We start from the raw sequence: 15,094 nt of genomic DNA, 5'->3' as shown, positions 1-15,094 counted from the left end.
GTAATAAACTATAGCTGGAGGCGGTTTGGCATACCAGTTCCCATTTTCCAGATGTTTGTTTTCATCAGTTTTCCTGTGATTCCCTGATTTCTTCCCTGTGAGTTATCACCCTTCATTGTCCTTCCCCACCCTCTCGCTCATGGCTGACTAGCTACCTAACAATCTCCATTGGACAGGAGAAGCAGGGAGGCTAAGGAACTCTAACCCGGTGTGCTGGGCTGAAGCCACACGGGATCCTGTGACTGGTTAGATGTGCAGAGAGGACGCCAAGGAGATTCCAAAGTGACACCCTCTATCTGAATACAATGAAGCATAATAGTTATAATTTACTGCATGTTTATTTTATGACAGGCCCTTGGCTTTTAAAAGGTATCATCTCAATTAATCATCAAGTCCATAAAATAGTATTGTCTTCATCCAACAGATGAAGAAACTGATACCGAGAGAGCTTGGCATCAGACCTCACAACCACTTCCCAGCCCTGCCCAGCCCTGTTTTCACTGGCACCGTCCAGTTACAGTCTAAAGCACGCTAGCCACTTGTCATAAACCATGGGGAAGGCAGACATCGTGAAAAAGACACCCAGAGCTCATCCTCACTTCACATTCCAGCCAAGCTTTTTCTCTAGCATTTTGTTTTGAAAATTATCCAGCAAAATTGAAAGACTTTTTTATAATAAATACCTGAATACCTCCTACCTAGATTGCACCTTTAACATCTTACTACATTTACATTATCACATCTCTCCAAATATATATATTCTTCTCTGCATCCTTCAATCTACTTTGCTTTTAAAATAATTTTCTTATATTAGTACTTCCCCCAAAATGCTTAGCATGCATTTCATTCATTAAGTACAAATCTATATTTGCTTACACTTTATGTAAGATTAACATACAATGAAATGCATGCATCGTAAATAAACTTTTGCATGATCTTTGACAAATGCCTGCACCTGTGTAACCTAAACCCCTACCTAGGCATATAACATATTACCATTCCAAAAGTTCCTTCATTCCTCTTCCCAATTGGTCTCTGTCCCTCAACCCCCAAAAGCAAATATTGATTTGATTTTTTTTCACCATAGATTAGTTTGGGTTATTCAAGAATTTCACCTAAATGGAATCATGCAATATATACGGATTTGTGCAAGACTTCTTTCAGTAGTATATTTTAGAAACTTGTGTTTTTGAGTATCAGTGTGGTACTTTTTATTGATGAGTAGTATTCCATTGGATTGGTACACTGTGGTATGTTCGTCCTTTTTCCAATTGATCAATGCCTAGGTTGGTTCCAATTTGGGGATATTATGAATAAAGCTTCTATGAACATTCTCATAAAAGCATTTTCATAAATGCGTATTTTTATTTTTCTTGGGAAAACACCTAGGAGTATACTTGCTAAGTTATAGAATAAGTATATGTTTACTTTTGTAAGAAACCGCCAGTTTCTTTCCCAAAGTAGTTTTATCATTTGACATTCCCAAGAACAACATATGAGATCCTTGCCACACATCTTTGCCCACAGTTGGTGTTGCCAGTCTTTACAATTTTAGCTGTTCTGTTAGGCGTATAGCTTTTGCACTTCTCTGATGACTAATGTTGAAAATTTTTCATGTGTTAGTGACCTTTCACAAAGGTTAATTCAAAGTCTGCCATTTTTAATTGGACTATTTTTATTATTGAGTTGTAGAAGTGCTTTATACATCAGTCTATTGCAAGATATATGTTTTACTAACATTTTCTTCCAGTCTGTCTTTCCTATTCATTTAACAGTATTTTCATGAACAGAAGTTTTTGATTTGACAATTTATAATAATTTATTTAATTTACCAATATCTTTTAGTTATTGCTTTCAGTGACTTATTTCAGAAAACTTTGTCTATCCCCACACCCTAAAGATATTTTATATTTTCCTTTAAAGATTTGGTAGTTTTCTCTTACATGTTGATCTGTAATCCATCTAGAATTATTTTTTATTTGTAGTGTCAAATAGGATCAAGCTTAATATTTGTCCATCTTGATACTCAGTTATTGAAATTCAATCATTTGTTGAAATGACTTTCCTTTCTTCATTGGATTGCTTTGGCATCTTTATCAAAAGTCAAATGATTGTACACTCTATCTCTGGACTCTATTCTATTGCATTGATATATTCGTTAATCCATATGTCAATTGCATACATACCCCGTTTTAGTCAACTTTTTATCACTGTGACCAAAATGCCCGACCAGAACAACTTAGAGGAGAAGTTCATTTGGGGCTCATAGTTTCTGAGGTCTCTATCCATAGAAAACTAAGCCTATTGTTCTGGGCCTAAGGTGAGGCAGCACATCATGATGGAAGGACATGGTGGAGGAGTACTGCTTCATTTATGGCATTCAGTAAACAGAGAGAGTGGCAGGGAAGATGCCCCTAGTTACCTACCTCCTCCAACAATTCCTCACCTGCCTACCACCCAGTCCATTCAAACTAGGATGGGCTGATTGGTTATAGCACTTGCAATCCAATCATTTTACCTGCATTAACACAGAAGCTTTTGGGGGACACATCATATTAAACCCATAACACCCTCTTAATTACCTCATAGTAAGTCTCATAGGTAATGTAAGTTCTCGAACTGATTATTCTATGTTTTTTGCACTTCTATACAAAATTTATAATTAGCTTGATAATATTTACCTCAAAGCCTGCTAAGTTTATTATTAGAACTGCCTTGCAGCTATAGATCAGAGAGAATTAATATTTAATGATAGTGAGTCTTCCAATCCATGAAAACAGTATACTTTTACATTTGTTTAGATCTATAATTTTTCTCTGGAGAGTTATATAGTTTTCAGTATGGAGGTTTTTGTGTGCCTCCCAAAAATCTTGATATGTTGTTGTTTGAGAGGTCCAAGACTACCCATCTGTTTAGTGATTCACTAAAAAGACAAGGATTCAAAGGCAGTAGTACTTGTGTGTATAGTTTATTATAGCAGTCAGAAAGAAGAAAAGATATATCAGGCAGAGTCTGGAGGAAACCATATATAGGCTTCCAATGTTCTTTCCCTCCCTTCCACAGCAGTGGAATGTAACATGGGTGCATTGTTTTCACCCAGGGACTCAAAGTCCAAGGTTGTTTTGGTCATTCAGTTCAAAATGTGTTACAATTTCCCTTTAATTTCTTCTTGGTTCATGGGATATTTGGAAATTGTTTGTTGGTTTTGGTTCCTAAATATTTGGAGATTTTACAGATATTTTTCTGTTAATAGTTTCAAATTTCATCTGTTGTGTGATTTGAGTCTACATTCAAATTTATTGAAATATGATATGTGGGCCAGACAGACAATATTTCCAGTTTATTTGAAAAGAGTGTGACTATTTCCCTTATTAGGTGGAGTGTTCTATAAATCTCAAATAGATCAAATTGATTGATAATTCTCTTCATATTATCTGTTTTTGCTAATTTTTTTCTAGTTCTAGAAAATGCTGAGAGAGAAATGCTAAGACCTTCAATTATGATTGTGAATTTATTTCTTCCTTTAATTTGTCAATTTTTTCCATGTGTTTTGAAGCTTTATTGTAAAGTAGCACACATACATGCACCCATATATTTACTATGTGTTTATGATGAATCAACCCTTTTGTTCATTCTAAAATGTTCCTTTTTTAATGTCTAGCGATACTCTTATAATCTATTTTATTTGATATTAATATAGCCACTGCAGCCTTTTTATGCCTTTTTATTTGTATCATATATCTTTTCTCATCCATATACTTTCAATCTGTGTCTATTTAAATTGTACTTCTTATGGAGAGCATATCAAGGTTTGATCTTTTCATCAGTTCTGACAGCCTGTTTTTTAATTGTAGCATTTAATTCATTAACATTTAATGTAGTTATCAATAAGTTTGGATTCAATTCCGCCATTTTATCATTTGTTTGCTGTTTGCTCCTGTGCTCTTCATTTATTTCTCTGTACCTTTATGTGGGCCTTCTTTTAGATTATTTGAACAAGTTTTTTAAATTCCACTTTATCCATTGACTTTGTAGTTAAATCTCTGCATTTTTAAATGGTTTCCCTAAGGATTACCATACACCTTTAGCTTTGCACAGTCTACTTAACCTAATATTATGCCAATTCATGTGAAACGTTGAAACCTTTGCAATTTTAGGGTCCACTTACCACTTTTCCTCCTATCTTTTATGCTGTAGTTTACTTATACATTGCATCTACATACATGGTAAAACCCACAAAACAATGTTATTATATCTACACACATATTCATAGTATATTACAAAAATTTAGAGAAAAATTTCTCAAATATTTGCCCCTCCTGAGCATGGAAGATTGATAAGGCAGAAGGCATATTCGTTCTGTCCTTCCCTCCCTCTGGAAAGTTCTGTGCCTTTAGGCAAATGCCCTGACTCCTTGGCGTCAGCTGCCTCCCTCTGTGGCATGTCCTAGGTGCCGTCACTGACTGCAGACTATAAAGGGAATCACATGGTTTCAAACATACTTCTCTAAACTCAAAGGCCTCTAATTCTTGAGAAATTAAATTGTTAAAGTGGCATTTTTGACACTGAAAAACACTCCCCAGCTGTTTTTCCCCAGAAACTTTCAAAATAGTGGCTATGCATGTGATGTTTAGATGCTATGCTTTGGCCCCACTTGCACAGTGATATGGTCACTAGCGAAGTTCCTGGCTGTGTTTCTAGGACCCTGTACCAACAGTTGTTTTTGTAGGGTGATGAGCAACCACCCAAGCTCATTCTGCACAGTTTTCTCTCCTGTAACAGAGCCTGTAGTGTCATAAGGGGTAGTTCTGCCTCTTGAGACAGCCTGAGGACCCAGGTAAGGGACCATGGGGACCTCTGGTATGAAAGCTTAGGTGCACAACTCCAACAGGAGTGATAGGGTAGACAGGTAGGCCAGTCTAAATATCCCAAGTAAAACTGTTGCCTGGACAACTTTAACAAAAAGTATTCAAATTCCTGCTTTCAGACAAGAATTTTAGATGTGTTTTTCTGGCAAATCTTCAGCACAGTGGTACCAGAGTCTGCAAAATAGAAAAGCTAAGATAAAGGAGAGAAAACTCATATTTGTATAAAGTGAGAATATTTCCTGACTGTACTGGCTGCCATCTGTTCTAGCTCCCTTCCATCAGCCAGGTCACCCCAGAGAACTAAATCTCCCTGTAATAACCACCTGGAAGTAACCTTTCATGACAACATTCATAGTCCAGTGCATTTGGCTCCAAGAAAAAGTTACAGCATACTAGTAACCATGCTTCTGCTTGACTTTGGGTGACATTTTTTATTGTATCTAGCATGGGAAAAAAATGTGTGCATGCATACTTTTTAAAAATTACAAATGCTACTTGACTTATTCATTTTGCTAGGCTTTTTCAGAGTACAGGAGTGTTGTTTAATACCCCTCTTCTGCCTTCATTTCTAATGGCGCATTTCCAGACAAATTGGGTGAGTGGTCCCATGTCCTAGGATTTCTCCATGGGTAGCATCAGCCTTCAGACTGGTGGCCCTGTACTAGGAATGGCAGCAGCATTCCTAAGGAGCAATGGTTTATATGTGTGGATTGAGTTTATTTAGTGTCAAGTTTGAGAATGCCCTCAACTTAACCTTTTAACTCTTCAACTTCCCACCCTTTGAGAAATGCTATCTTTGGCCATTCTCCAACTAGGTCCTTGAGAGAGGAAGCTTTCTCTCTTGTTCTCTGCCACACCCCCAGTATCTAGTACATTACCTGACACAACAATGAATGAACTCATTTGTGACACCACCAGTCTTTGTCCCCTATTGACAGTAAATCCCTTGAGGATAGGGATGTGATCTAATTATTTTTGCCTCACAGGCCCAATAAACATTTCTTGATTTGCTTTAGCAGATAAGGGATCAATTAGAGATGCCCTTTTATTCCTGGGGGTGATTCTTTACAAAATGTAAACAAAGATTCTAATGAACAACATTTTTAGGACCTTGGGACACAGAATGATAAAACTGTTTTATGTTCCTGTCCTCCTGTTATTACTAATTTTTCTTTTGTGCTGTGCGCACCTCTGCAGTAGCTCTTGGTAGCTCTCTGGAGACCTGATTTATTAAGCATTGGTCCTGGGGAGCGCTTCTATCTTATGCTAATCAGAGTGCAAATGAAGCCCTGGTGTCATTAAGTAGTTTAATGACTCTCTGTTGAGGGCTGAAGTAACAGGAGTGGGAAAATGTTAGATCTTTGTAATTTCCTCATTTTCTTGACAAAATTCAGCAGGCATTTGGGTTTGTACTTTGTGTAGCAAAAGTGCCATCCATCATTAACAATTCTTTAAGAACAAGAAACGTTAAGCAAAGTAAAATTTCTTCCTGAAGCTGTTTATAGTTAAGTTTTTCTTATCACTGTGCACCGAGGGGACACAGGACGGAGGAAATGAGGGCATGCACTTGAGGAACACAAGCATGCTGCTTACGTGTAAACCGCTCTCTAGAACACGCCACATGTGTTCACGTCTAAGCTTGAGAGGAAATTAAACTAAAATCGGTCCTGAAATGGCAAGTATTAAGCATCACTGAAACCAGATTCTCAACCAACAGATCTATGACAGAGAAGCAGAGGGGGCAGGCATTACCTGGGCCACCATATGGGCCAGGCCAATGGTTCTCAAAATATGACCACTGGACCTACAGCCTCAGCATCACCTGGGGACTTGTTAGAAGTGCAGTTTCACTGTGTGCAGTGGCACAGGCCTATAATCCCAGCCACTTGGGAGACAGAGGAAGAGGATCACAAATTTGAGGCCAGCTTGGGCAAGTGAATAAGACCCTGTCTCCAAATAAAATTCAGAAAAGATCTAGGTTTGATCCCCAGAATCCCCACCTACCCACACACATGAAAGCAATGCAAAGCAAAGAAAGGAATGCAAAGTCTTAGACCCTCACTCAAACTGCTGAAGCAGAGTCTACAAGGGTTGAGCCCTGAAGAGTTTTAGCAAGCCTTTCAGAGATCAGCTTGAAGCTTACAGGCCAGGCACTTTGCACACATTATCTTATTTGAATATCTTAGATCCTCAAAAGTAAGTATAACAGCTGGCCTTATCCAATAGCTGAGGGCAGGTAGAATAAAAAGAAGACAGAATTTCTGGCTGGTGCATGGTAGCCCACGCCTGTGGTCAGGGAGGCTGAGGCAGGAGGATCGTGAGTTTAATGTCAGCCTCCCCAAAAGTGAGGTGCTAAACAATTCAGGGAGACCCTGTCTCTAAATAAAATATAAAATAGAGCTGGGAATGTGGTCAGGGTTCAACCCCTGGCAACTCCCACCCCACAAAAAAGATGGAATTCCTCCCTGGAGCTGAGATGTCTGTCTTTGCTCTCCTTAGATATTGGTGTTCCAGATCTTAGGGTTTTGGACTCTGGAACTTAGAACACTAGCCTCCCTGGTTCTCCAGCTTGCAGATGGAACTTTGTAGCCTCAGTAAATTGTGAGCCAATTTGCATCACACTCTCCCCTCCCTTGTATGTTTCTCCATGTGCCCTGAATGTTCTGTTTCTCTGAACAACCCTACAATAGGTAGGTATTGGTCACCATTTACCCCTAAAGAAACTGAGAGTAGGTGAAGCTCCTAAGTGCCTTAGGTCTGTACAACTAGAAATGGAGGCATAAAAGATATGTTTCCAAAAACCTAGGATCTTTCCACTTTCCCAGTGTTTCTCAAACTATAAGGTATAATTGAATCACCTAGAGATGAAGTGTTAAATTGTAGATTCTGATTCCCCAAGTCTTGAGAGAGGCTAAGAGTCAGTAGTTTTAACAAAAACTCCCAGGAGTCTCCAACACCTCCGGTGTACCAACCATACCTTGAGCACAAAGGTGTCACATGTTACCACATGGTTCCTACCTGAGACCTGAGCCTTACCTGGGACTTTAGAGACCCAAACACTTGTTCTAGCTGAGACTCAGCAGTTCTTGGGGTGTGTGTGGTGGGGGGTGGGGGTGGAGGTGGGCCTAAGATCTGTTTTAACAGGGCTCCAGGTAATTATGATTCAAAATTCAATATTTGTCAGGTTATCAAATACAGTGGCACTTACATCATAGGTATTTGAAAATCATTAAAAGAGAAATTGAACAAGGGAAGAAAGAAAACACTGAAGCCTGAATGGGGGTTTGCATTAGTGTTTTTCCATGAGACAAGGATACGAAAATGATAATCACTGGGCTAAACCGTGAGAGTGCTTCTCTGTAAAGGCTCTTACAAATGCTTGCTGAATCTAGAGCCAGTGGGCACAGACAAGCCCTGGGGAATTGGATACATTCGATCAAGGGATACCTGAACATGTATCTGGCATTGCACAGGAGAGGGATGCTTAAACTTTTCCAAGAAAACATCTGCAGCCGAGGAAAGGAAACCTATGTTTGTCTGGCATATGGAAAATGATCTGATAAAACAGCTTGGAATTTTTTCTTTTTAATTTTGTGAAATCTTAAAAAATTCATATGGCCTTTCATCCATATCAAACCAATCCATGTTGCTTTGATGTAAGTAACATTTTTAATTACCATTGATATTAAACAGGAGGGACGCTATTGTGCTGAGCCTATTAGAATCATAAAATTTACTGATGTGAAGAGAACTTACCCCAAATATTAGGCTCAGCATCTGTGCAAACTCTTTTGTCTTGATGCTCCAGGATTTTGAGAACAGAAGCTCAGAATATATGAACACAAGTGGCCACAGCTTGTCTGGAGCTGTGCAAAAATATCATGGAGGACAGGGACCCAGGATGTTGCATGAGGTGCTTTGTTCCTGTGTTTGGGGACTGCATGGGTGTGCGTGTTGAGAAGTGTATTTCGAAGTGGTTTTTGAAAACAGAAGACAGAAAAGATCTTTGATCTATGCATCAGATCTTTTTACTTTTTAAGAAAATAGTCATCAAAGTACTTTCAGTAAAGAAAGATGATCAAAGACGATCTATATTACACCACTCACACTGCCATTTCATTACATGTAAACGAACGGAGAGTCTCAAATGACCGTTTCTGTGCTCAGATCAATTCTTTCAGCACTAGAACTTCACCTCATCAGAGGGGTCTTGTCACATACATGAAAGCATTCGGTATTGTTGTGAAGCTTTAGATCAAGAATATTCAGCCTTAAAAAAAAATGAATTTCTTAATGAGCCACTTTGTAAGCTACCCTGATTATTTAAGTAAATAGTATTTTTGTGCATCTTAACTTGTTACCCCTTTTCATAACATTTTGGGGGGGCACACAAAAATAGCAATAAAATTTGAGTTTGAAAACATTGATCCAGATCTTTTATCAAAGTCAACATTCTTCTATAAGATCAAGAAATATTTTAATCACTTCCAATTTCATTACATATATATGGATGGATATGAACAACATTTAAAAAAATTTAACTCTAATTAGTTGTACATGACAGTAGAAGGCATTTATACGTTTTAATGGATCATACTGAACGGAGTATAATCTCTCATTTTTCTGATTATACATATTGTAGGATCATATCGGCATTTTTGTTTGTTAATAATCAACCATTTTTACTATTGAATACAATGAGAAATGTTAACAAAGAATCTCTCAGGTTCAGTGAACCCAGTCAGGGATGAGGGTCATTCAGTATTTGATAACTTCGATTTCTCTCTCACAAAACTCTGCCTGTCTATTTGTGTATCAGGATTATGTATATCAGAGCACAGGGATGTATTTTTAAAGTTAATATTGTCTTTGCTTTCTGAAAAAGCACCTTTTATGGTAAAATTTCATGTGTTTTACCATGAAACACCTTACAAATTAATGTCTTTAGAGACATAAATATTAAGCATAATCAACAAAGACCAATATGATAGACAAATCATTAATAACAATATTTTCCCCACAGCTATAAAAAGAGTCTGGTAATGTCAGTATCTTATGGATTCATTTTATATTTGTTAGCTCTATGTACTAGGTACTGTGTTAGCACTGGGAATATGAAGGCAATCAAATTAGAAATAACCCCTGTCCATAGAACTTACAGTTTGGCAGGGGAACAGATATTAGTCAAAAAATACAAAGTTATGAACTATGACAAATCCAATAGGAGAAAAGTCCATTGAGAACATGTGACAGTAGGGCTTGAGCTTGTAAAACTGGGCAGGAAGTATCCGGGAAGGCTTTCTTGTGCAAATCACTTCTGAGCTAAAATCTGGAGGACAAAGACTGATTTGGGAAGCTTCCAGAGCAGAGGAGGCACACGTGCAAATGTCATGAGGTAGTAAAGGGTATGGGAGAATTAGAGGAATGGAAGCCAGCATGGTCTGTGGCTGAGACCTATGGGAAGAGTCCCAGGGGTCAGTGATACAGCTGGAGACCTGGCAGGGGCCAGGCCACATGGCAGAGCTTCCTAGCCAGATTGCTATCCAGAGTTGTCCCTAAGACCAGTGAGAAGTGGGAGTTTTAAGCAGAAGAGTGACAGGATTACGTGAGCTTGTACTGGTTGTAGAGTTGAGAATGGAGTGGGTGGGGCTATTGCCAAGTCCAGAAGAGTGCTGATGGTAGAGAGATGCAGGTGATCCCAGGGGTATTTTGAAAGAGAATTGACAGGACTGGATGATGGACTGGACACAGGGTAAGGGAGGAAAAGAAAGCAGAAAGGAGGATTCCACACTTGAAGGCTGGGATAGCCATTGATTTAATTGTGATTCTGATACCTTTGACCTTGTCATTCAGTAAGGACAAAATCACACTCAAACTTTGCTACCAAATGCTATTCACCTTCCCAAGGTGATTCTAAAATGAATGTTGAAGGAGGCATCTAATATTTGTTTGCTGACGTGTTTATTGATCCTGGCCTTGACTCATTTTAGATATTGTTGTTTATTTATTTAGTCTTCTATCAAATTCTACATTACTTCTTTGGGTTTAAAATTTATAGTCAGTAAGGGGTTTTCTTTTTCTTTTGGGTTGACTCATTTTAATTGCTAAAAAATCTTATGTTTTTTTTAAAGGTTGATTGAACACATCATCATTAAGAGTGATGTTTTCATTTCATTATATCTCAGGGCTTTTCTCCAAGAATTTCTCCACAATTTATAAAATCAATCAAATTAATAAAATTAGCGTTTTAAATGGTTATCTAAGTAAACATGACACTTCTTAGATTGGCAGCTGCTGTTTATAATTCCTTAGTTATGTTTTTTTTCCTCCTAGTTACGGTTTGAAGTAGCGCATCATCTCATGCCCAGGCTCATGATAGGGAGTCCCAGAGACCGTGACATGTCATTCACCTTGCTTGGTTCCAGGCTTTTCTCAATTTCCTTCATCTTGTTCATTTCACGGATTTTAAAATTGTACTTCAGACTTCTGATTTTTAACCATCAATCCTTATACTCAGTTGAACACACAATTTTCCCAACACATTCTTATGAAAAGTTTTGAACATATAGAAAAGTTGGAAGAACTTTAAGTGAATAACTCTGTACCTACCACTTCGGTTTTTATAATTAGCATTTTGTTCAATCATATATCCATCTGTGTCCCTCTACTCATTCCCAAGTTCATCCTATTTTTTGATAAATTTCCAGCTCAAAAGTTGTAAATGTCAGTACATTTTCAGATCAACATGCATATTACTAACTGAAGTTTTAATGTGATTTTTCTAAGGTAGAAATTATTTACAGAGAAATGTACAAACCTTAAGTACAGTCTACTTTGAGTTTTGACAAATGCAGATAACTCTGCAAACCCAATGCTATCAAGAGAGCAGACCTCACTGTCCTCCAAATTCCCTCATGACCTTTTGCCCCCTCCACCGTCTCACCCACCCTAGATGGAACCACTGTTTTGAATTGTTTAATCATAGGTTGGTTAGAGTTTCTTCCAGTGTGCATTCTGTTGTGTTTGGCTTCTTTTCCTTATGATCATGTTTTTGAGACTCATCTATTTTGTATGTATCAGTCATTTTTCCCCCCTTTTTATTACTAACTATTCTTTTTCTCAATCCTCTTCAGTGTACTTCTCCTATTCTTAGACTTCTGGGCTGTTTCCAGCTCTGGGCTGCTTTGAACATTCATATACAAGTCTTTCTGTGAATAAAAGATCTTGTTTTTCTTGGGAAATACTTAGGGGTAGAACTGTTGGGTCATAGGAGATACACACACACACACACACACACACACAATTAGTGTGTATATATGTGTGTGTGTGTATTTGTATATATATGTGTGTGTGTGTCTGTATATATATATATACATATATACAAATATATATATATATTTGAAATATATATGTATATATATATTTGAAAGAAGCTGCCAGACCTTTTCTTAAAGTGGTTACCATTTTATATTTCCTCCAATATCATGTTAAGTTTCAGTAGTTCTTTATCCTTGATAAAATTCCTTTAGTTTTAGACATTCTGGGGGGTGTGGAGAGAAAATATAATTTTTAAGTGATTATTTAAGAAACAATGACCCTGAAATTATCTATGAGCCTGTGCATACACAAATCCAGAGTTCATTGTGCTTTTTAGAGTTAAGCATAACCAGGTGTTTGTAAATACAGCATTTAGCACAGCAGCAAAATTTGCAGCAACCTGTAGTACTTTAAATAATTAAAGGTTTAAAATTATGAGTCTCCCACTAAGCTGTAAGCCTCCAAGGACATGCTGACAGAGTTTCATAGGCCAGGAATGGTGGAATTCATTGCACATAAACCATAGTGCCAAAGTCTCTAGTTCTCCAGTAATGCACAGTATCACTATTCCAGGCCAGTTCTGCACATGAAAATATTCTACATTTTAAGATTTTACAAGAGGAAAAAAGATACCACACTGTGGAGAGAGTGACTGGCATGAGTACATTGAATTCTGACCTCTTTGCTTTAGCAAACAAGGGATAAAACCTTTTGATAGGAGAAATTTAAACCATCCCCAAAATTTCAAGAATTATATTTCAAATAGAAGTCCTGCATTGATCCAAGAGATATTTCCTTACACCTCGGCTTAATAAGCCAGGGCCTGAGAATTCCCTTCTGGAGCCTTTCTGTAGGAAGCAGTGGAATAGAGCAGTTGGGTTTAGAACTAAATAGACTGTTTTAATCAGCTATTTCACTGCTGTGACTAAATGACCCAACCAGCACCACTGTAAAGGAGGAAAAGTTTATTTGAGGGCTCACAGTTTCAGAGGTCTTAGTCAATAGAAGACTGGCTCCATTCCTCGGGTCTCAAGGTGAGGCTGAACATCATGGTGGGAGAGGGTGGTGGAGGGAAGCAGCTCACATCACAGTGATCAGGAAGCAGAGAGAGCGCAACTCCACTCTCCAGAGACAAAATATGCACCCCAAAGCCATGCCCCAATTCCAATACCCCCCAACCACACCCTACCACTTCAATTAATCCTATCAGGGATTAAACCACTGATTGGGTCAAGACTCTTACAAGCCAATCATTTCTCCTGCATTGTCTCACGTGAGCTTTTGGGGGACATCTCACATCCAAACCATAACAGGGACCATGTCTTGACGTTGGGCTCTCTGTACTAGTTATGTGTCTTAAGGAATTTACTTACCCTCTTAAAACCTCAGCTTCCTTATTTGTCCAAAGGAATGGTGCTACTTTCTCCCTTGCAAGGGTGTTGTAATGATTAGATCGCAAATGGACAGCTGCCAGCCCTGGAAAACATGTAAGAGATGTGTGTTGTCACAAGGTAAAGCTTAACCCGCTTCCTGCCCACAGTCCCCAAGCCTGTGAGCCTCATGTAGCTGCCCACCACAGAGAACACAGATCTACAGAATCACTCATCCCTATTTATATTCTCAGCTCAACTGTTAAGAGGAAAATAATTTTGATGGAATAATTCCTACCAGGTTATAAATGACTGGTGGGTAGAAGAAATTCTCATTCTAAAAGAATTTGTCATCCAAGTGAACTTGAGTTGTAAAATGGGGTATTCAGGAGAGGCACATAGATCATCAGCCAGAGAGCTTTGATTAAAAACCTGGCACTGCTGGGGTGTGAAAGGTCGTCCCGTGCTGCCACTGGTCCAAAGCATCACAAAGTGAATCACAGCAAAGGATCCTTGATGCCACCCTGAAGGATCTCTGCTTTCAAAGCAAGGAGTATCTCTGGGCTCTGCTGCTGGCAGTAGGCCAAAGAGAGAGAGCAGATCAGAGGCCCAGGAGCCAATCTGGGGGCAGTGTGTTCAGTGCAGAAAGTGCCACATGTAGCATCTCGAGAAAGATGCAGCAGTGCCACCCAGAAGGGGAACTGTACCTATGGTCTGCATCCTTCCCTATCCACTCTTCTTCACCTCAGAGGAGGGGGTGCATTCCCACCCCGCAAAACAGGATCGATTTGCAAATCTGCTAGACCTTATGCTCCTTTTGGCTCCACTCCAGACAGCACAAACCCCCATGTTGAGGTCAGCTGGCCTGTGGGCCCACAAAATATGAGGAAAAGGGTTTTTGTTCTTTGTTAATACTGGAAGTTGTGGGCCCTTGCTCCGGAAGAGAAGATGTATTTTGATTCAGAGAGAAAAACTACATATTTAAAAATCACTTGCTTTTGAGCTAGAGCTGATGGAGAAAACAAAACAAGGCAAAAGTTTCATTCTTTCAGCTAGCATAAAAATTCACACTGAGCTTACTAGCTTTATATTAAGTAGACTTTATTTCTAAAGGAAAATATAAAATAATTGTTCACAGAAGAAATAAAAGGACCCATAATTATGGGATATCAGAGTCAAAACCCTTAGTGATATAATGACCAAGGTAGCACAGAGGTGGGTCATGTAATTGTTTCTATAATTGTGTGGAATAGACTGAGCTGAATAGTTCATAGGAAACCTCATTTTAACACTTACATTTTACATGATTATGTTTCAGTGGTTCCATGAGGCTGGAACATTTTGCCTATGTCTAATACCTGTGTGATTTCTAGCCATAACAGTGGATGTTGCTAAGCCATACTAATCTTCCTTCACCGATGCTCCCACACCCTCTGATTTTCCAAGTTAACCTCGTCCCTTCATTGAGTGGCTGCAAAGGTTTGATGGTCTGAGCCCTGGATGGAAGCAAGTGGAATTGGCAGTGAAGCAGCACAATTA

The 15,094-nt window shown here is 38.6% G+C and overlaps 1 protein-coding gene across 5 annotated transcripts in view; it reads left to right on the top strand.

Moving 5' to 3' along the window:
* PDE8B (phosphodiesterase 8B) overlaps positions 1–15,094 on the top strand; it is a 212,931-nt gene that overhangs the window by 174,363 nt on the left and 23,474 nt on the right. The gene's annotated exons all lie outside the window — the stretch shown is intronic.

The sequence above is a fragment of the Sciurus vulgaris genome (assembly GCF_902686455.1).
Source record: "Sciurus vulgaris genome assembly, chromosome: 6".
Taxonomy (NCBI): domain Eukaryota; kingdom Metazoa; phylum Chordata; class Mammalia; order Rodentia; family Sciuridae; genus Sciurus; species Sciurus vulgaris.
The sequence above is the reverse complement of the archived record's forward strand: the minus strand, read 5'-3'. Positions and strand labels throughout refer to the sequence as shown.